Below are 23,946 nucleotides of genomic sequence, written 5' to 3'. Positions count from 1 at the left end.
GCATTACCCTGAGGAGCACACGGGAACCAAAAAGAAACCATGAACCAACTTCGCTGATGAACACACATGCAAAAATTTTCAACCAAGTTCTGGCAAAGTTTTGGTACAACATATGCAAATCAATAAGTGTAATGGAGCACATCCATATTCATCCTATCAAATGATGCAGAAAGCCACTGACAAAATTTAACAGCCTCTCACAGTCCCTAAATAACCTAAGGACAGAGTTAATTAATTTTGTATTCAGCCATTTTGTAAAGGAAGATTTTAATGTGTAACTAGAATTTTCATTATATCTCTGGATTCACAAATACAATGAAGCTTTTGAAAAGACAAACATATAACATCAACTGTATAAACATGGCCAATATTTTCAGATTTAATGCTATGTAGTAATAAAACCCAAAATCATAGTCATGGGGCAGGAATGAATCTGAGAAATCTTTATTTTTGCTGCCATACATTAAAAGAATAAGTATTTGACAGTCTTATTATTTATTTGTTTAACAACTGGTAACATTCCTTTTGGTGTGTAGGGTGCCTTCACTAGAAAGAATAGCATGTGTGACTTGTAAATCAGCAGAGATGGAGAAGTAAGAGTGGCCATGTCTTCATATACATGAAGCAAAGCACAGCAATGAAGCAAGAAGCATACAGTCATTAGGCTAGATCACTGAGGCGCAGCCAGAAGATCCATTTGAGCCAAAACAAGTAAATAGCAAGAATTCCTCTTCTGAGGGGAAAAAAGCAAATAATTTGTCAAAAGAGTCCATTTAAATACCAATGCTTATCAAGGTGTATTACATACAATGAAAAGGTGATATGTAGTCTACCATTGCCGCCTGTTTCCTGAATGCCCTTGAGAGTTATATTTAACATACTTGGGTTTACAGGGTCTTATTAAAAGGCAGGAAGGATATGCTCCTTGTATCTTACAAGATGATTTGTGAGTATGACCATTGATTGTAAAGCCAAATATCATATAACATAGTTGCTAGATAAAATTTCTCTTGGACTCATGGAAAATCAAAACTGACTTTTAAGTTTAAAAAGAGATTTTTCTTTGAGGCAGTGCTTTGCCTGTCTTCCACAGTCTGGGAGTGGCTTGGCTTTATTTTTCTTGATTTTGTATTTAGTCTGAGATAGCATGTCTGTAGTATGGTATAGGAAATATAACATTTATGTCGACCTTTCAGTTCTTGGGTCTCTTTTAGGATTTTTATCCTGGATATAAGGGTTTACATTAATAACTTTGTAGTTATGTTGGCTATGAAACAGCCATAATTTTATTTCATTTTCTCTCTGCATTGACTTTGGAGTGATTCTCTAGATTTAATCTCCAGGGCAACAATTCTGTCTTTATATATTTAGATTCTGAATTTTAATGGAACTACAGGATTTCTCAGTTTAGTAGATTATGTATTTTCTCTTTTGAAGCCCCACTTGGACATATTGTCTTCCATACTGGCTTTTCTTTCCCCCAATATTATGAATATCTTAAAGTATTTAGAATAATTTTATTTGACTTTTTGTATGTGTGGTACACATTATGTGTGGATGCTTGTCTATCTGTACATGCATGCAGAAGCCGAAGGTCAATGTTATTGTCTTTCTTTATTGCTCTCTGCCTTACTTTTGAGGTCTCTCACTGAACCTGGAGCTTGCTCTCCAAAATAGACTGGCTGGCCAGTGAGTACCTGGGATCTACCTTTCTCTTTATCCAGTGCTGTTGTCACATCTGTGCACAAGAAACTACTGTCATGGGCTGCTGGACTGGTATATATTCCACATTCCTTATGAACTTAAAGAAATGCTTTTTCCACACTTGAGTACTAAGTATAAGAATGTCTCAATCACCAGCGTTTTCTAGAACTGTTGGCCAAGATTTTCTAGGTGAAGATGCCAGTCTTCTACCATCAACAGTCTCTCAGAAAACTGTGGCAACATTTAGACATAAGGCGCCATCCCTCCCTCTTCTCTTTCTTTCTTATTCTTCCTCCCTTGCTTTATCCTCCAGTGACTTGAGTAAAGGATTTTTTTTTTTGCAAAGGATCAGGTTTTTTCAAGTCATTAATAAGATAATAAGATAATGCCTTTATAGATTATTTCATTCCAGAAAAATTATGTGGTTAGAGCAGTTACTTAAAACTGATTTTTCTAAAAAAAAAAAAAACAAAAACAAAAACAAAACAAAGCAGAAACAACAAAAGAAGTTGCTTTTTATGAGGAACAGTGACTTTTCCCTTGATCCCACAAGGAAACTGTAAAACAGGATGAAGTTTGGGATCTCTAATTTCATTCATTTTATATATAAATACAAATATATTATAGATAATATACATTTTATATTATAATTATATTACATTATATAATATTTATAACATATAAATATTTTATACATTTATATTATTTTAATTTGTATTGATTATTAACTTTAAGTACATTAATATATTTATATACATAAATATTATATTTGTAAATACAAACAGTCATAGATCTCTGTAGTAACTTCCATCTGCTTCAGAAAGAAGTGTCTTTGATGATGGATAAGAGAAACCTTTATCTATGAGTACAAGAAACATATTTAGAATACTGTAAATCTTTTTATTTCCTCAGGTGGTGGGACACAGTGAGACACATACCCAAGCTTTATGAATACATGGCTTGGGTTGAGCCTAGAGCATTTCTAGTTGTCCCTAAGCCTAGGCCTGGAAGCTTCTAGCCTCCGTACAATGTAATCTTCTGCAAGCCTGGACCTTGACTGTTTCAGCTTCCATCTTCCATCTGCTAGCCTGGGTCTAGAATGTTTTCAGCCTCTCAGGCTTAGTCATGAATAAGTTCATCCTTTCTAGTTCTTTCTGAACTCTGGCTAGCTGGTTCAACTCAGCTGTTCTGCGTCAAAACTCCTCTCCATCCCGACTAATTCAAATTGGCTTTTCTCTGCTTTTCATGGCATTATTCTGCTTGGAAAAACTGCATCTGAACTCCAGGAACTGAACTGCACTGACTGCAGGAACTGAGTGGAACTGCATAAACTCAGCTGTACTCAACTGAACTGCACTGAACTCAAATTCTTTCCTGTCCTTTTCTCATGAGAGTTGGGCATATCCTACCTCTGACTCATTCTGTCAAATCTTTCTCAGATTCATCACTTTGTCTGTCTCTCAATTAGATGTCACTTTCAAACATGCCTGCCTCCTGCAAACTAATTTTACTTTCATTGTTTGGGATTAAAGACGTGTACTAAAGGCATGTCTGTATTGCAGCCAGAGGGATTAAAGGTGTGTACTTAGGGAATGTCTGTATTTCAGCTAGATAACATAGACATTGTGATCCCTTTCCACAGTAGCCATGTTGTTGGATTAAAATTCCTCTACAGTATACAGCTAGAATACATTGGTTTAGGAAAATGGCAGAAGTGGGTTCTCTTTTAGGGCTAGGACTTCTCTGGTCATAGATAGTTGACAAAGTTTACTGAAAAAGGAATGTGTTCCCTCTTACTGCATGGGCCTTGTGTTCAATTGGATAGCTGTTAGTTAGCCCTAAGACAAAAGTGCCACTATTGCACCCTTGAGGATATCTTGCCATGCAGTCATTGTTGTGGCTTACAGGTACTACAGTGGGATAGGACTATTAATTGCCCCTTTCCTACATCCCTTCATCATTTGTTATCAATTGATTTCTTGATCTTAGTAATTTTGGTTGAGTTAAGCAAAATCTCAAAGTGGTCTTAGTTTGCCTTTCTCTAACTGTTAAGAGTGATGAACACTTTAAGACACTGTTAGCCAGTTTTATGTGAGAACCCTTAGTTCAGATCCTTATCCAACTCTTGATTGGGTTGGGTGTGTGTGTGTGTGTGTGTGTGTGTGTGTGTGTGTGTGTGTGTTTTAGTTCTTTATAGATTATAGAAATCAATCCTCTATTGGATGCATATCTGGCGAAACTTTTTTCCCACTCTTAGCCTTCTTCATTCAGTTGATTATTTCCTCAGCTGTTCAGAAGCGTTTTTAGTTTGATGAGGTCTCATTTGTCAATCATTGTTCTTAATTCCTGAATAAATGGGATCCTTTTCCAGAACATCCTTCTTTACACATATATCTTGTAGATATAGGTGCATTTTCTTGTAGATGTGCTTGTGTTTTCTTTTAGAAATTTTAGCATTCCAGGTTTCACATTGTGGTATTGTCATCTATTTGGAATTTATTTTTGTGCAGGGTGATACATATGGCTCTAATTTCATTCTAGATGTGAACCTTCCCACACCATCTGTCCTAATTTTGTGTGTGCCTATCTAATTAACTGTAGGCCAATCACCTGTTTACCTCTGCATTGGTGAAGCTATTTCTACATGGAAGCATCCCATTTTCCTAGCACTTCTGGATTAAGACCACAATATATGAAGAGTTTAGCAACATCAGCACTCCTCTCTCTTCCCCAACCCTGAGCAATGTACCTTTTAACCATCTTTCACTTCATTCATGGGAGGAAATTGTTGAGCTGGGGAAATGGTTAAGTCAGTGAACTGCTTGTCTTGCAAGCATAAGGAATTAAGTTTTATCCCCAGAAACCAAGTTAAACAAAACAAAGCACAAAGTCAAGAATATTAGTGTTTTAATCCCAGGGCTGGGTGGTAGAGACAGATAGAGCCTTGGAGTGTCTTGGCCGGCCAGCCTAGAAGCTCCAGGAGAAGGAGAGACTTGTCTCAAAAAGAAGGTATATGGCATTCCTGAATGACGTACCCAAGATAGTCTTCTGCCTTACATACAGGCATGCACACTAGCATACATGTGCATGCAATCCATTAGAACTAGAGCAATAACTAAACTATATATTTTACCTGATTTTACAATTTGTTTCTTACTCGCCTAAGAAATATCTTTCTAAAAACTGGTAATTTTAGTGCTTAAGCCATCTCAAAGGTAATAAAAAGAGAAATTGAAGTGTCTTAATTTCAGCTTTTACAACGTCGTCTTCTTCCCATGCCCCAAAACATTTCTGAATGCCTCCAGCCATTATCCTAAATTTGCTGCCACTTTGCATCTAGGGTTAGCAGAGCCTTGTAGAAGGATTACTCCTCATAAGACAATCATCTCAAGAGACTTTGTTTGCCTCCCCAAGTGATTAGGCCTTCTCAAACAGCATACAGACCAACACAAGGAACCTGGACTGAAATACAGCCATCCGACCAAGACCAAGCCTGCTTCAGAATGCACAGCTCTCACCTGGCCCCAATTCCTCCTGGGTTTAAGCCTGAAGCTCATGCCAGCTCCCCCACCCCCATCCCAAGAGGGGATGTTGACTTTCCATCTATCCAACAATTCTTTTTTTTTTAACCTCTTTTCTACACTTTCACTTTTATTTTCATTTGCTTTCTTTTGGGTGAGTAGTCAGATCTGACATGTTGGAACTCCAGAGTTCTAGAGCTCTTTCTAGCCTCCAGTCAAATATTTTCTTTGGAGAATAATCTCTGTACAAAGAAAGCTCCAGGCTCCAGGCATATATCACCACCCGCAGTTTCCCACTTTTCTTACTTAACCCACCAGGGGAACCCTCAGACCTTCCCTTTGAGGATCATGTGGCACTTCCACAGAGGAAATCCAGAGACCTGTGAGCCATCTTCCAAGATGGACGGCCTCAGGATTCTCTCCCCCTCAAGCTAGTCCTCCGGCAGTTCTTTCAAAAAATGGTGGAAGCGTTCCAAGAGTGAGTAGCTCTGCTGCCTGAGAAAAAGACGGAATCTGAGGAGGGAAAGAAGCCTTTCACTCACGGACTCTGTTGGCATCTTCTGCAGCTGAGGGTCAAGAGTATCACCAAAACGTACACCGTCAGGATCCTCCACCAGGTATAGCACTCTCTTCTCTAAGGGAAGTCTCCACCCCCAGCGAGCTGTATTTGTTTCCACCTTTCAGCTGACTGCCCCCACCCCCATCCCTCCTTTCTTATCACTAAACCTGAACACCCTACGTCACAAACAACCTGAAATTCCCATTCATGAAAGAAAACTCCTGATATGAGAAAAACAAAAAACCCAGTCATGTTTTTACTTGAATTGTTAACTGAGTAATCGTTGAAGCGGCTTATGCGTTGCTTTCCCTGAGCAGTGTAACATCGGAGGCTAGAAATCGCAAAGTGACCATTAGAACACTTGATCACCTCATCCCCCTCTTCCGTACACTTAAATTGAAAACATGCAGTATTGGCCCCTACCTCTGTGTAATAGCATGACTCAGTGCATCCTGACCTGGCCTCAGTTTGTTTTCTACAGCAGAGTTGAGTTCTGGGATTCACTGGGGTGTAGGTTCCTGACCTTCAAATTCCTGAAGATACAGGTGGCAGAGGTAGGCTGTGACACCCCTGCTCGCCCCTGACAGCTCAGGGCAAGCTGCAGCGTGAGCCCCACCAAGAAGAACCCCACATGCTCTGAACCTCACCATCATCGCAGCCTGCTAGAAGTGGTTTTCTCTGTGGCAACAGGGGATGGAAAGCCTCCACAAAGCTGCTAATATTAGAATGCTCAGGTTTTTATTGGTGGACAGAGCAGCAACTCCTTTCAAGTTCGTTTATGCTTCCATCACCAAAATCAGAATCACTACATTGCTTAATTAAAATCAGTCTGTAAGCTGGCCTTGCACCTCACCTGGACAGCACAGTAGAGCTGGCCCTAAGGGCATGACCTCTGTCTCTTGCTGGCTGAGGTATCGGATGGGCCAGCCAGGCAGTGCAGGAGAGCTCACCCTGGTGGTGTGGGCGCCAGAGAAGCTGGCAGGCTGACCAGCTCAGATACCTGTCAGAGCCAGATCCAGGGCTTTAAATGGCACCACCCCAACTTCTATGCCATTGATGAACTGCTGGAGTGTGTGAAGGGTCCCATCCTACAGATCCAGAACTTCAGGAGCTCCATGACACAGGGCAACAACAGGATATCGGCTAGAACTCCTAGTGAGGCTCCAGTACTGACAGGGCAGCAGAAGCCAGAAGCCTCCTACCAGTCCAATGACTCATTGCAATGAACATCTGCAAGCAAAGTATGGACAAAAGTATACACTGTGGGACATACGGTGACACACTACAGCTCCCATAATGAGATTTTTTTTCTCTGTGTTGTGAGGGGAGATTGCAAAGGTGGAGGACAGGTACAGGGAGAGAGAAAAAATCAATCTGTAAATTGGGTGTACACTCTTAAAAATAACTTTCATACATTTTGTATCTTAATGCAAACTCAGGTTGCGCTCATAATTAAAATTTTGATATAAGGGCAGGGAAAACAGCTCAGTCAGTAAGGTGCAAAGACTTGAGTTTCATTCCCCTCAGCTATGTTTAAAACACAAGTTGGGCATAGTGCTGTGCAAGTATAAACCTAGTTCTGGGAAGCCAAGACAGCTGGATCCCTAGAGCTTGCCTAGGCAGCAAGCTTAGCCTACCTGGCAACTTCCAGACCATGAATAGTCCCTTTCTCAACAAAAATCAAATTAAGTAAGCAAGCAAGCAAACAAACAAATAAAATAAGATAGATAGCACTTAAGGACCAATGCATGCACACATGTGCTTCCTTCCCCAGTCAGCCCTAATATGTGTATCCAATGAATACACACAAACACAAAAAATCTGCAGTGTGTGGGTGTGTGTTTGCACAACTATGTGAGCATATGTGTATGTGTACTTGTACAAGTGTGCATGTACATGTGGAAGCCAAAAGTTAACCCTGGGTGTCTTCCTTAGTCACTCTCTACCTTATTTACTCAAGACAGGGTCCCCAGAACAGCCCAGCCCTCACAAGTCAGCTAATTTAGCAAGCCAGTGTGCCCCACAGATGATCTCCTCTCAGCCTCTTGTACCATGGCAAATATGCCTGCCTGCCTGCCTGCCTGGTTTGTACATAAATACCAGAGATCCAAACTCTGGTCCTTACAGTCCAATAAACAAGTGTTCTGTAATATGAAATCTTGATTCACTGAGAGCTACTGTTATGTTTTTGGGGTATAATAACAAAAATGAGCTTTCAAAGACATTCTGTTAGCCTGATTTTTTAGTATTACTGCAGCATTCTTAGTTTTGTAGCCCAGTGAGCTAAGCATGATCACACCTTAAAGAACTATTTGTTATAATTGAAAGGCATAAAATATAATACAGTATATTATATACTAAAACCAAATATTAACAAAGCATATATTTCTTCTTCTCTTGTAGTCATACCCTTATTTAATCTTTTTCAAATTATAAGAATAATAAGTTCACTGTAGCAAGGTAAGTGTGTAATTGCCCTCATTTTTAACATAAAGTAGTACTTTTATTATAGCAATTATTTTTTTGCAATATATACTTTCATGCAAACTATTCTTTTTTCTTTGACATTTATTTCTAGATAAGGTATCAGGCAACCAGACTGTCTTCACACTTGTTATGTAGTGGGAGATGGTCTTGAATTCCAAATCTTCCTGCTTTCACCTCTCTGGTACTAGGATTATTATAGTCCTACATAATCATGCCTGGTAAAACTATTCTTAATAAAATGGGATATTATAGGGAATTGATAATATAGGATTTCATAGATTGTCTCATAGCAAACTAATCAATATAATATTACCAATAACCCCAAATTAGCACACCTAAAAATCATTATTGACTCCTAAGTAGCAATTTATATATAATAACCTGCTTTGATAATCTCTTATAATTGGCTCTATAATTACTTTTTTTTCCTGCATCAACCACAGGAAGATGTTTTGATTTTTGTTGTTGGTGGTGGTGGTGTTTGTATGTTGGGACAAAGCTCCCTCTGTGGCCTCAAACTTGCAGCCCCAGTGAGTGCTGGTTTAAGCGATGGGCACTACCATGATGTCATCTGTTGTAAAGTACTCCTTTCATCTTGGGTACTTGCTTCCTTGGGATGAAATTCTGAGAGTGGATTGGGAGTTAAAGTACAAATTTCATGCCTCACTCTGAGGTTTCCAGAAGGGATCTTCAGGAAGAAGCTGGCAACATGTCTGTCATACTCAGGCAGCAAGTTTATGTGCATTTGCTCACATTGGCATGAAGAAAACAATGCTTTTTCATCAGTATGTACTGCAACGAGATTCAATTCTAATTTTATTTGTTTTATTTTATTTTGACTTTATTGAAGCAGAGTCTCACTGAGAGTCCAGTGATGGCTTTAAATGTATGACCTCTTCCCCCTACTGCCTAAGTCCTGAAATTGTAGGTAGAAATGTACCACTACATCCTACCAATTGTCATTTTAACCTCATTTTCATTGTTAAATTTTTAAATATTCACTTATTTATCATTACATATTTATTTTATAACATTCATATGCTCCTCATATTTCACTTTTATTTCATTTGTTATTTGTATTCATTTGCTCATGTGTCTATGATACATCTGTATTTCTTTTTAGTGATTTGTAAGAACCCTTTAGAGAGGTAAATATTTGTCAGAGCCATTTTAAGTTATTTGTGGGATTGAGCATTAGCATTTATCAAGTGGGTCCTGCATGTCCAGCTTTCCCATCATCATTCTCCACACATCTTCTCATCCCACTGCTGTACTGGCCACACGTTGAGGACACTGAGTGGCTAGACTGATTCTCATCTTCTCAGAATCTCAGGCTTGGCTGGACAACGGTGGCGCACTCCTTTAATACCAGCACTTGGGAGGCAGAGGCTGGAGCATCTTTGTGAGTTCTAGGCCAGCCTAGACTACAAAGTGAGTCCAAGACAGGCCTGTCTCAGAAAAAAAAATTGTTCTCTTGGGGCTGGAGAGATGGCTCAGTGGTCAAGCGCAGTGGTTGCTCTTCCAAAGGACCCAGGTTCAATTCCCAGCACCCACATGGCAGCTCACAACTGTCTGTAACTCCAGTTCCAGGTGATTTGACACTCTCGTAGCAATGCACATAAAATTAAATAAATTATGTATAAAAAAAGAATCTCAGGCTTTTCTCTGAAACTCAGAATCTTAAATATCCATGTCCTTGTTATGCTGCTTGTCTGAGGAAGTCCACTATAGCCGTGCGGGCTTTCATGCTAGGAACTGTGTTTAACCTAAGATGTATATGTATCATTCCTTATGTGATCATCAAGTGAGCTCTTAGTCTGTTTCTTATTTTAATATTTTTAAGTTTTATTTATTTACTTATTTCTGCTTAATACGTTATTTAACACTTCAAATAAAATGAGACTGGCTATCAAGGAATGTTGGAAACCTTTTGGACTTACATATAGGTTTAAATATGTCTTACCTGAAATACTTGGGAGAAATGTTTGAAGAGTTTTGGATTCTGTTAATTATATTTATTGGGCAGGCATCCTTAGTTCCAAAATCAAAAACCTGAAGGTGCTACAAATCCTCCAAAAAAAAACTGAGCAGTAATTCAAAATTTTAGGACTTTACAGCCTTTGGATTTTTTAAAAAACTTTTATTGAATGTCTATGATTTACTCATCATGTGCCAAAATCCTTCTCCTCCCGCTAGTAAAATAAAACAAGCAGACAAACAAAAAATCTTGTCACAGAAGCTGTAGTGTATCATGCAGTATAGCCTTTTGTCCACACACTTTCAAATGTTCATTGCTAGGAGTCATGGGTCTGGTTGGAGACCTACACTATCGTTACTGGAGCCTCACTGGGACTGCTGTTGGATATCTCATTGTTGTCGTGTGTCAAGGAGATTCCTAATCTTTGAATCTGCAGGTCCAGCCCCTTCATGTGTTCCAGCAGGTTATACATGAGGTAGATGTTGGGGTGAGGTCAACTCAGAGCCCTGGATTAGGGCCCTCTGCCATGTCCTCAGGGCAGGGCCAGCTCTCAGGCTCCTATGTCCCCAGGGCTGGCTCACCTGCTCTCCCATCTGCAGAGCCAGCTATCCTGTTCTTGTGTCCTCAAGGTCAGTTCTCCTGCTTCCATGTCCTCGGGGCCAGGTCTCCTGCTCCCATTCAATTCGCCAGATTGTTGCTGGCCATCAAGACCTGCATGGCCTCCTACTCCTGTGGATACTGGATCTTGTTGGGCATCAACCAGGTGTCAAGTGGAGGCCCTTCAAAGTCTTCATTGAGTTGCTTCCAGAAACCATAGATGTTGGCCCATCTCAGCTTCTTGTCCAGGGGAACTTGTGGCTTTGTTGATTCGTGCCTCCCGAGTCTCTGGTTCCATCTTGTGCTCCAACCGCCATTACCCCCCACCCCCTGCCTCGGTGTTGCCCCTAGTATCCACCTCTGCACGATCCAGATCCAGCTCTCAGCACTGAGCAAGGCCAGTGAGAGGAGGCCCGTGAGGCCTGTGGTGTGGGCGGTTCAGTCCTCATTGGCTTGACTTGAACAGCATACCCTCCTTGAATGCCATCTCCTTGGCCCAAACCGAGCTGGGCCATAAACAAAAAGCAGCGGCAGTGGAGGCCCGGGGTCCCTGGGAGTTCACTGGAGCGTGGTCCCCTGGTCCTGCAGTGGGAGGGCACGGATGATCCACATGACATGGTTTCCTTCTTTCTGGGAAACACCAGTACTGTGTTTTGGAGCTTTCAGAGTGCAGTCACTGCTCTTCCCCAGATCAGACACAGTGTGCAATGGATGCCATCTTGGATGATCTCAGCTTGGATATTTCTGATACATTGTGCTAAGAGTTTCCAACCAATTAGGCCGCTCTTAGGGGTGAACATTTCTGTGTAGGTCTGAATCACAATCTTCCTCCTCAGAATGCATTGAGGACCTTATCTTTCAAGCCCCACGTGGCCCCACACCTCTTAATTTTTTTTATTTTGGATAATTATATGCCTTGTTTCTAAGGTCAATAATTGCCTAGCAACAAGTAGACACCTTAGAAGTGAGCCATATTCAACATTCTCTTGTATGTTCTGATCCCTGATCTACTTCTCTTGTGTGTTAATAGGATGTTATACTGTAAATAATAAAGATAAGCAGCAATGGAAGATGAGTTATTACAAATTAACAAAAGTATTGATAGACATTAGAATACCATATGTAAGTATTAACATGCAGTATAAACAAGAGTTTTGTATTCAGACAAGTCACAGACACTGACCATATTGTGTAGAATAAAACATTTACACAACTTTCAAATGCAGAAAACAACTGGCAATGACTGGTCCACAAAGAACACTAACCACAAAGGATGCCAAAATAGGTCTCCATACCTAAGACAAACGTAAACTAAAACAACCATATATCTAGAGAGAAAGGAAGAAAGAAAGAAAGATAAAAGAAAGAAAAAATGGACCTAGAAATTTGCTCTTCAAAATATCCTTGTTTACATAAAAGCTGCTGCCTAAATTAGTTTTTAAACAATAACAATAAAATTTTGAAAATGTTCAAGTCAATACATTAAAAAAATAATAAAATAAACAAGAAAGAAGGAAAGGAAAGTGTGTGGCAGTCAGGCCCTATTTACTTAGTTTGTGTGTATATGTAAGTCTGTGTAAGTGCTAGTACACACATGCAGACATTCATGAGGAGGTCAAAACCCTATTTATTTGCTTTTGTATATAGCTGCATGTTTGCACATGTGTTAACACACATACATGCATGCATGTGGCAGTCAGAACCCATTTGTTTTTGTGTGAACATGTATGTTTGCATATGCCAGCATACTTATGCATTCATGTGGAGGTCAGAGGATAGCCTCAGATATTACTCCTCAGATTCTGGCCATATTTTTTAAATTTTTATCATTTTATTTTATTTGTTTTAGACAAGACTTTTCATTATAGCTCACCAAGTACACTAGACTACTGGCTATCTTCCCCAGGACCTGCCTGACTCTATCTCCTGGGTGACACTCAAGAACAAAGTTTTTTTTACATGTGAGACACAAACTGGACATTTCCTTATCTCAAAGCAAGCCTTTAACAAACTAAGCCATCACCCACCCCCCTCACCACCTACTACTCTGTACATTTATGCATTTCCCTTTAATTTTCATTTCCTTACATAATAAAGTTTTGAGATGGGGAATTTTATTATATTTATTTCTAGTTTCACCTTTAAATACTGCCAGAATAAGGACCTGACACATGCATCCTTACTGAGTGAAAAATAGACTAAGCCTAGTACTGCTGACTATGTACATTTTCAAACTTGCTACTATCTGCAAATTACATTCCAAAGCGTCCATCATGTATTATCACTGCCTTTTACCTACTATTAAGCAGTTTACTTTCACTCGGTGTCATTTATGTGTTCTCACTTCTCTATCTCATTTCTATGCTTGGCATTGTCAGAATTATTACTTTTACAAGCTAATAACATATAACTGTTCAGTGTTACTTTGTCCATTTAAAATTTGACACCTTTAATATAGTTACAAGTACCAGAATTCCTTTAATTTATAGATCAACATTCATATTTTTTTGCCTATTTTAGCACAAGAGGAGATCATGTGTGCTTGCATACATGTGTTTGGGGCTATCTTTATGTGTTCACTGAGGATTTTTATAGTTTCACCTTTTCCATACAGAAGTAATTTTTGGCATGATCAAATTTCTCACTTTTTTCTCTTTTTAATGTGGGCTGTTGTGTGTCCAATTGGATGAACTCATCTCTGCCATGACTACCCTCAAGATCTGTTGCTCTTCCTACTATGTTAAGGTTTTATAATATATCTTCTCTTGTTACATCTTCAGGCTACCTACTGCTAATTCTGTGTGGGCGTGAAATGGTGCTGCAGTACTGCTGTTCCCCATCCACAGCCAGTTGTCACAGCAACAGATGTTAGCAAGTCCAAGACGCCCTGTCAGTGTGGAAACACCATCTCCTCGGTGACATGGTCATGGATTCCTGACACGTTTATCTTAGAATGTCTAAACCAGTCCCTCAGCTCCTGAATTTTTATCCATCTCAGCCTGAGATAGCACCTGAAGCATTGTAAAAGGGCCTCTCCAGATGTCTTGTCTTAATTCTGTCCTTCCTTATATAAGCTTTCCCAGCTCTATATCACAAAGATCCCTGGTAAATCTACAGAGTTGAATTTGCATACCTTTAAAAAAAAACACCAGATTTATAATCATTTATTTAGGTTTATTACTTATCTTTTAAATTGTGTATGTGCACGTGTGTGTGTGTGTGTGTGTGTGTGTGTGTGTGTGTGTGTGTGTGCTTGTACACTCAGGTATACCTGTCTGTAGTAGATAACTGGTATCTCAACTGTTCTCCCTCTTAACCTTCGATACAGGATCCCTCACTGAACCTGGTTCATCAATTGGCCAGTGAACTCCAGGGACCTCTCTGTTCTGTTTCCCCTGAGCTAGGATTATAGTTGCCTATACCCATGACTATGCACAGTTTTTCTTTTAAAAAATGTGGGTTGCTAGAGATCTAAACTGAGGTTCTCATGTGTAAATGGCAGCCCTAGACTGACAGAGACATCTCCCCAATCTCTCCTTTTAGTAAAGGTTTAGTCTTTAGCTCAAGGTTTCAACTGTAGTATTCTTCAGTGACTCAAAGAACCTTTTTAATATAATCCTTGGTAGGATTGGGGTTATGGTAAGCCATAGATGCTCTTTAATTGCATTCTTTGCTTAGCTATCTGTGGGAAACTCCATAGGCTAGATTCTTGCACTAGATACTGGTGCAGCTGCCACCCATGTTGTGTGGCTTCATACAGAAATTCCGGGAATTCTAGTGTGTGCCAGATACAAATACTGACAGCAGGATTTAGTGGCTTAAAGGCAGAAAGCTTAATATTTCATATTAGCTCAGTGTAGAGTGAAGGTATAGTGAAGTTCTAGAGTTTGGATATGTTTCTTACATTGGTGAACTGATAAATAGAAATTTTGCCCTCTGATGAGCAAGAAGTTTACACACACACAAACACACACACACACACACACACACACACACACACACACACACACACACGTGAGTGTGCCAGTAGTACTGGGACTAAGTCTATGGTGTTGTACATGCCAAATAAGCAAATACCCCACCAGTGAGTTACATTCTAAGCCTCTTAAAAGTTTACAATTTTTTCTAAAGTTCAGCTTTTATTAAGTTACACTTGACAGACTGTGACAGGTCACAGATTATTAATTTTATAAGTTTTTCATATTGTCTTTTGAGGGGAGTCCAGAGATTGAGCATAGAGCTTTCTACTCTCTAAGCATGCGTTCTAACCTCTGAGCTATATCACCTGCCAATTTTACCCTGTTGAGATGTAACCTTGGTGTATTCAAGCTGCATTTAGTGGCCATTATTGATGCATTGGATTATTGTTTTGAGCTTGTTTTATTCTCACAGAGCTGAAGAATATCATTTCAGGGTTAATTTAGCTACCATGACATCCTCTTTCTAGGATCTATTGAATGCTGCACATGTTTTATGTTTTCACTACTATACATTTTACAACTGCTAATGGTTCTTGGTCCTGTGTGATAACTGAGGTACTCTTTTCCCCTATTAATTTCCCTGTTCTTTATCCTTACTTCCAGTTTTCTTCTCTCTGACCATACAGTTTTACATTACATAAGTTCAGACTGAAGTTTGGTATTGCCTGGGCCACGTTTCTGAAGCTCCTTGTCTGTGTGCGGCCAATCTGAAACTCTTGGACCCAGGGTCTGGTACGCTGCCTCCTACCTCCCTTACATGCTTCTCACATCCATAGGGCTGCCTCTTTCCTTGTCCCTGCCTTCTAAACTATCTGGTCCTAGGTGGCTGCTTTCTCTGCCCCTGCCCATTGGGTGACCTAGCCCTAAAACTTTATCATTTTTTTCCTCTTGGAAACTCTTAAAATTCACCAATCTATGCCATATCTTTTTATTAAGCATTTTCATCAAGGACTGGTGTAGAGTTGTCAACCAAAATTCTGCAAACCTCACTCATTCTTCTCTCCCATTCCTGCTATTCAACTCCACCCTATGACGGAGCTTCTCTGCCTGCCCTTGATATGGAAGTGATCGAATTCCAGTGGCCTCACGGATCATGGGGTTTGCTTAACTCCCATGGGCCACAGTTATGTGCCCATCAAAGTGCTTAGTCAAGGGAGGCATGGCTGGTAGGCTGTTCAACAGAGCCCCAGTTTTGCTTTGTTCCCACCACAAGACCTTCCCAAGCTGACACAGATCTGATGCCCTGAAAAGACCCAAGGTAGAACTTCTAAACAACTTGTGCCTTTGCGACATTCTTGACGCCCTTAAACAGAGAGCTCTTACTTTCAGACTTCCAACGCAAAATTTACAGTTGGACAAGAAGTGAGGAAAACAAGATACAAACATTGTTATAATTATGATTAGTTTAGCTAATCTAAAAACTATATGCATACATACTCTGAAGTAGGGTTTGGGGACCACACACCCCTCCTAGAAAGAGCACTCTCTGTGAGTAATAACATCATGTGTCAGACATAGGTAGCTATGAATGGAGCAGAAACACAGTGTCAAGACACCAGCATGCTGTTTGGGAACGACCATGTGCTTTCCTGTGCAGGATCTGGAAGAGGCCAAGCTTCAGGAAGATGATGTTAATCAGCAAGTACCAATAATGAAGGAAAGTCAGAAGCTACTTGGTACCTCCCTTTTTACTGAACTGCCAGGTGGTAGAATGCTTTGCTAAGTGTCGCATCCATGTGTATAGTGTCAAAACACTTTAGCCCTATTCCCTTCTACAGGGAATGAGATTGGGTTCTCCCTGTGGTCTACAGAATAGGACAATTGTGGCCATTCAGGGTGGAAGGATTGGCACTATTGCTGCTGAGTATAGATGGCAAAAGAAACACCGGATGGAGCAGCGTCAATATGAAGTTCCTCTAGAGATGTGTGCAAGGATTTGTAAATACCCTACACGGGTTTAGTTTTCTCTCAATTTAACATTAGTAGCAAAAGCCAGTATTGGATGTTGACTCATTTAGCATACCATTGTCAGATAAAGATTCTGTGAACTTCATTTCTGCTATAAGTGTAATTGGATTGAATTACATCACAATAGATAGAAAAGTCACATTTATACCCTTAGGTGCTGTGCAACTGATACGCGTGTCTGCAGAGTCAAGGCACAATGTCCTGAATGAGGTTTTGAAGGCTGAGAAATCCAGTACAGGGTAGGCTCTGTCTTCTCTACTCACTGGAAACACTCATCTCTAAATAATCCACTTCAGTTCAAAGCTGCTCATTAACCACTTAAACTCCTTCTGGAAGTGTATCTTGTCCCCAGGGATGCTAGCTAAATTTGTCCCAGAGAATTCCTGCCCATGTGGATCTCTTTAGTGGTTGTCACTTCTACCTTATGGCTGCTGTTGCTGTCTCCTCAGCTAGTTGTGCTGTTGTGGTCACTGCTGCTGCCTGCTTTCCCTTCTTTTGGGTTGCTCTGCCCAGCGAAGTAGAAGGCAGCCTGGCTGGAAGCTGTAGAAAAGCTAAGTGGAGCATTTGGGGGACTCCTGGTCACAGTGAACATTGACACCTGCCATTCAGATGCTGCAGAACATGTGTGAAAGCTGACATCAACATTGGTACCTACTAGGGAAACTGAGCTCACAGCAAGAACCTGGATCTTCCAACAATAATAGGCTGGAATTTAAGCCAAGAACATCAAAAGTCTGCAGGTGTTAAGTAAACAGAGCAGACCAGGCCAGACTGTCCTCTTGGCACACTGCATCTTGTCCTCAAAGCAGCTCCCACAGTGAGCATCTGCTGGGCAAGAGCTGCAGTTTTCCTTCAATTTCTCATTATTAATCACAGACTTTATTAATCACAGAAAAATCACAATCATTGTAGCATCTTATACCTGGACTTCCAGTGCTTGCAAGACTGAAGCAGGAGGATTGTCATTAGTTCCGAGCCAGCCCTGAGCTGCATAGTGAGCTTCAAGCCAGCCAGAGCTACAGAATAACCACCCCTCTCAGAAAATAAAATAATGAAAATGAAAGATAAGAAAAAGTAAAAAATTGAAACAGTGGGGGTTCCTTTTCACTAAAAAGAGTGCGCACTGAATGGGAAATGAGTTTGAGGAGAATCTATGCCTGTCAAAAATTGCTTATGATCTCCAGAAAGTCTTAATTTAACTGGAACTAATTGAATAACAGCTATCTAAATTTCAAATCAATAAAAATGATATTTTTGTGTCCAGACACATAAATCATTCAGTAAAATACTTTTAGTATTCAAAGAATAATGATTGAAAATTCCACTGTCAGCTATGGATAACCAGTTTTAAGGGAGGGGTCACTTTTCCTCCTTAGAAGAAGTATGTGGTATTGGGGGTGCAGTAAGGTATGAGGGGACTCAGGACTTGGGGCTAAAGCCCCAGAGAGAAAGCAGGCTCACTGTGGTGAATGTGACCTTTCATGCTATGCTTGATCTACTCCAGCTCCCAGACCCATTTTTTTACAGGGTTTCTCTGTGTAGCCTTGGCTGTCCTTGACTCACTTTGCAAACCAGGCTGGCCTCTAACTCACAGAAATCTGTCTGCCCCTGCCTCTCAAGTGTGCACCACCACACCAGGCTCAGGTCCATATTTTGTTTGGAGCAAGTTTAAGTAGCCAGCCTGTGTATCCAAGCATCTGATGTAGGGATCTGGAACCTCAGCCAGTTGCTGTCAGTGGGAGCAGGTTCTACCCAGGGTGAAGGCAGCATGGATCACCAGCAATGCTTTCCGCCCAGGCTGGCCTTGAGAATTGGTATGACAATGCAGTAAATTCCACAGCTCTGAGCTTGGTAAATCAGAGATGTGTGTTGGGACCAACTCTCCTCTTTCAGAATGATTCAACTCCAGGTGCTACCACAGTAACTGGCATAATGATCAAACCTTTAGTACCCACATTCTTTCTATTCTCTGTGCTGACTTCCCAGGTCATACTGGTGTTCCCTGGCTTCCCCAAATAAGTAATTTTTGCTCTTTTATTTCTCTCAGGGTCTGTTCTAAGGTGACTCTGCTGATGACATAAGCTTAGTGTACGCAGAGATAGGACAGAAGTGGCCGGGAAGGGGGCAGAGTCTGGGAAACACGTTTTGACAACTTGCACGGCTGATAAGCTACTACCTGATGACTAGACTGCCAAATTGCAGAAAATGATTGGTGGGCTACAAAAGATACCAATAACTGGATAAAACACAAAAATAAGTGAATGTGGGGTGCCCAGCATCAACTGGCACATCTACCATTGCAACTCCTACACTTCAGGCTAAGAGTAAATGGCAGAGGCTTGGATGGAAACATTGTAAGAGCCAAAGGTTCATGGTGCCTGGTATAAAAAAAAATGTATGTTGCCCCCATGACACCCAACAATATATTCATCTAAACAAGGCATTCATAATGACAACAGCAGTTGACCTGCCGATATGTAGGAGAAAAACTTTCACAAGACCCTGCCACAAGATGAAGAGCTACATGCTGTTAATGGTTGCCGAAAGAAAGAAGATCAGTTTCCTACAGGTATAAACCTCTTGATATGTTATTCAGTACCAAGGGGTCAGCCCCAAACACGTGTACATATGCACAACACTTTTTGGACACAGTAAGTTGTTTTCTGCTTGGTCCCATTTAATGTGTGTATGTAAATAATAATAATAGAAGAGGTCATAGATTTCATAAGAAATAAGGAACATGGGAGGAGTTGGAGGGGTAATGAAGAAAGAACTCAGGAGACAGAGGCAGGAGGATTGCTGTGAGTTCGTGGCCAGCCTGGTCTACAAAGCGAGTCCAGGACAGACAAGGCTAACACAGAGAAACCCTGTTTCAAAAAAAAAAAAAAAAAGAATATGTGTATTCTTATATGAAATTCTCACAAATTTCAAAACATAGTGGGACTTGGGAGGACAAAAAAGAGAACAAAATAGGAGCCATAAATATGGCAATATAAATGTATATGAAATATACTCAATACATCTATAGAAGGAGAGCAAAGGTAATTCAGGAGTGAAAATGGCAATTGGTATCCAAAATAGAAATGCGAACACAATTGGAATCCCAAACAGAAGTCTTACTCTTTCCAAAATTTACCACAAACTGAATTATAGATCTGAACATATAATAAAATGTACAAACCCAGAACATGTTATTTAGAAAAATATATGTGACTGTGGACTTGGTGTTCACATTTTAGAGAGTACACAAAAAGCATAATCCATGAAAGAAACAATTTCTACACTGGGCTTGATTAAAATTAAAAACTTTTACTCTATGAAAAGTTACTATAATTTTACAAACCACGAACTAGGGCATAAGTCTTTACAGAAATGTATCTGATAAAGCTGCTACCAAAAATATTAAAAAAGGCTCTTTACGCTTAAGAAAACAAATAAGCACAATTAAAACAATAACAAGTCTCTGAGGCCTAGAGTGGGCAGACCTACACAAAAAGATGCTATGACACATTTCTGTATTCCTACCTTGGGATGACCCACACAGGAAGAGCTTCAGTGGCCTCCTGGGATGTAAATCCATAAGAGTTCCCTCTCCTTGCTGATTCAAAGGCACATTCATGCAACCATTCTACAAGGCACTTTGATTTAAAAAAAAAAATAAACTAAATACTCTAAGTGTTAAATCCAACCATTATGATTTGCCGTATTTATTTGAGTTCAAAAAGTATGGCTACATAATGTCTGTACAGGAATATTTATAGTAGCTTTATCCATATTTGCCCAAACTTGAGAACAGATCAGAGTTACTTCAGCATGTAGCCACAAACAAACTCTTATTCACTCACCCAATGGGAGACTGTGCAAATGGGGAAAGTAATGAGCTATCAACTCACAAAGAGAGGTGAAACATGAGCATGTTAGTCCATGCCTGGAATGCCACTGCTTGCAAAGCTGAAGCAGGTGGAAGGATCCCAAGCCTCAGGCATGCCTACTGTGTAGTAAGACCCTGTCTCAAAAACCAACCTAAAAACAAACAAACGAAAGCAAGACAAAACAAAACAACACACAGAATTTAAAAACCATGGAACAACCTAAATTTCATATTGATAAATCAAAGCATAAAAATGTTAACCACGAAGGATGAGATGAAGAAAGATGACAACAGGGATGGATGGACCAGAGAATTTCTCTGTAGGATGCTTCCATGGTACCTGTAGCTGTACTGCCCATATGCATTTGTCAGAGGGCGTACAATGTACAACATAAAGAGTAAACTTTAGTGGAGACTGTGAGTCTTAGTAATTGGTCATAGGAATCGTAGAAGTAATATTGGAAAAAGCTGAATGAAAAAGTACTTCCATCACTAGCACCAAATAAATAAATACACAAATAAGTATTTGAATCCTACAAGACAGTGATGTTATCAGTGCCATGCCCTTGTTCCACAAAACAGCCCTTTTCTATGACAGAACATGTAAATGATCCCATTAAAGACATAGGTTTGGCAACTGCCTGCTGCAAGTGCTGGTCGCCTAGCTGGATGGAATATGAACTGATTCACATCTTTGTGGGAAGAAGGAACCTCAGGGCAGAATTTACTTTTGTTGCTTTCTGGATGACCCTTTGTAGCTTGAGCTGTGATTTTTTTCAAGGACAGAAAAACAGTGGATAGGGCGATGGTAATCTAAGACAGATCATCAGAGATGGTGGCCATTCTGCTTTCTGTGTAATGGAGAGGTCATCTAAAATGAAGGAGTGTGACGCAGCCATCATTCACGTCAGCTACGTTCTCTGAACAACTGCATATCATGGGCTGTCTGAAAACGTTCCTCTGGTCCTTCCAAAGAACTGTGAACAAGATCCTAACCTGAGACAGGTGGCAATTGGCTACGTTTTTTACGGAAGAGAAGAGGATCTAGGGTGGAAGTGAGTGAAGCTTCCGGGGTGCCATTAGTACTCTATTCCCCATTGTATGTAGTAGCTATATGGGAGACTCCCATGAGGAAACTTGTATATCATAATTATGACTACAAATATTTGTACAAATTTATTTTTAGAAAAAGAACATTTTAAAATTGCCTCTTCTATAATAAAATTCTACTTTTAAGTAATTGTTCTAAAGAAAGACATGGACGAGTAAATAAATTACATATATAAAATAAATGATCAGAGATTCTTATATGCTAAATGGTACCCACAAAAAATGTTAGGTAATGAATTATACTATTGATACATTGTGCTTATAAAAAGTTATGTTTAATGACATATCATGATTTATACTAGAAATATCAAATGCTTAGAATCTGGATATGCAGAAAGAAAGGACAAGCAAGGAAGGAGGGGAGGAAGGGAGGAAAGAAGAGAAAAAGAAAGAGAAAGACAAGGAGGAAGGAAGCAGGAAGGAAGGCAGGGAAGGAGGAAGCAGTGGTTCCTGCGACACACTGATGCTCTGACATTAGCAACACTTGTAGCATCAATAAAAAATGAAAGTCTTTAAATAATGAAATGTGGTCTCTTGAGCTTACCTGGTTTCATAAATAGCATAAAGTTTTCCATGCTCTTTGACTGCATTCCTGAAAACATACAAAAAGGGACATGATGTAAGGTTTAAAATTTTAAGGTTTAAAATTACTCTAATAGATATGTATGAGTTTGCATCTACTTAGTGAGATATTCCTACTAACTTTTGTAAAATCTGAGAAACAGCATTAAAAGGAACTATGAAAGTACTTTTTAAAAACATTATTTATTTATTCTCTTTACATCCCGATCGTAGCCCCTTCCCTTCTATCCTACTGATACTACCCTCCCTCCCTCTTCCCCTTATACCTCCTCCCCTACTTCTCAGAAAAGAAGAGTCCACCAATAACAACAACAACCCATCCCAACACATTAAGTCATATCAGGACTGAGTACATCTTATTTCCCTGTGGCCTGGCAAGCAGCCCTGCCAGGAGGAAGTGATGAAAAGGCAGGCAATAGAATCCATGTCGGAGACAGTCCCCCTCTTACTAGGGTGCCCGTATGAAGCCACATCTGTGTAGGGGTCCTAGGTCCAGTCTATGCGTGGTCTGTGGTTGGTGCTTCACCCTCCACGAGCCCCTCTGGGCCCTGGTTAGTTGGCTTTGTTGGTCTTTTTGTGGAGCTCCTGTCCCCTCCAGGTTCTTCTATCCTCCCCCTGCTACTTTCCCACAAGACTCCCTATGAGTCACCCAATGTTTGTCTGTGAGTATCAGCATGTGTTTGGATCCACTGCTGGGCAGAGCCTCTCAGAGGACCGCTATGCTAGGCTCCCATCTGAAGTATAGCAGAGTATCATTAATAATGTCATGTGTTAGCTGTCTCCCGTGTGGTGGGTCTCAGGTTGGGCCAGGCACTGGTTGGGCGTTCCCTCAGTCTCTACTCTATATTTATCCCTGCACATCTTGTAGACAGGGTCAATTTTGGGTAAAAGTTTTTGTGGGTGTGTCTAGGTAGAGGGTGTCCTCTTCAGTCTCCATGACCCCTGCTAGAAAAGATCATCTTAAGTAAGGTAACTCAGATCCAGAAAGACACAGCATGGTGTGCACTCATGTACATAGCTATACAGTACAGGATAAACATACTATGATTTACAGATTCACAGACCCAAAGAAGATAAGTAACAAGGACGACTTAGGGGACTCTGCTTAAGAGTCACTCAGAATGAGAAATAGAATACACAGAGGTAGTGTCCCTCAATAGAAGAATGGATAAAGAAACTGTGGTACATATACACTATGGAATACTATTCAGCTATTAAAAACAAGGAATTCCCAAAATTTGTGGATAAATGGATTGAGCTAGAAATGATCATAATGAGTGAGTTAACCCAGAAGCAGAAAAACTCAAATGGTATATACTCACTTATATCTGCATATTAGCCCAAGGGGCATGTCCCACGAAAGCCTTCACTTACTAGGAAACTGAGACAGAGGGGAGGACATACTAGTGGGACTCTAGATGAGAGAAGCATGGGAAAATGGCAAAGTAGAAGGATTCAGAGGGTCCTAGAAACCTACAAGTAGAACATTATGATAGGCAGATTTGAGCCCAGGGGTCCCGCTCAAACTAAGGCACCAGCCAAGGACAATACAGGCGGTAAACCTTAAACCCCTACCCAGATCTAGCCAG

At 40.3% G+C, this 23,946-nt stretch overlaps 1 protein-coding gene across 1 annotated transcript in view; it reads right to left on the bottom strand.

Moving 5' to 3' along the window:
• Window positions 1–5,885, bottom strand: part of GABRB3 (gamma-aminobutyric acid type A receptor subunit beta3) — a 253,662-nt gene extending 247,777 nt beyond the window's left edge. The window contains exon 1 of the mRNA XM_084759634.1: window positions 5,768–5,885. The gene's annotated coding sequence lies outside the window, so the exon portion shown is untranslated. The remainder of the gene's footprint in view (window positions 1–5,767) is intronic.
• Between the last annotated feature and the right edge of the window lie 18,061 nt (window positions 5,886–23,946).

The sequence above is a fragment of the Acomys minous genome (genome assembly GCF_964271855.1).
Source record: "Acomys minous genome assembly, chromosome: 2".
Lineage (NCBI taxonomy): Eukaryota > Metazoa > Chordata > Mammalia > Rodentia > Muridae > Acomys > Acomys minous.
This window is presented reverse-complemented; position numbering and strand designations above follow the sequence as displayed.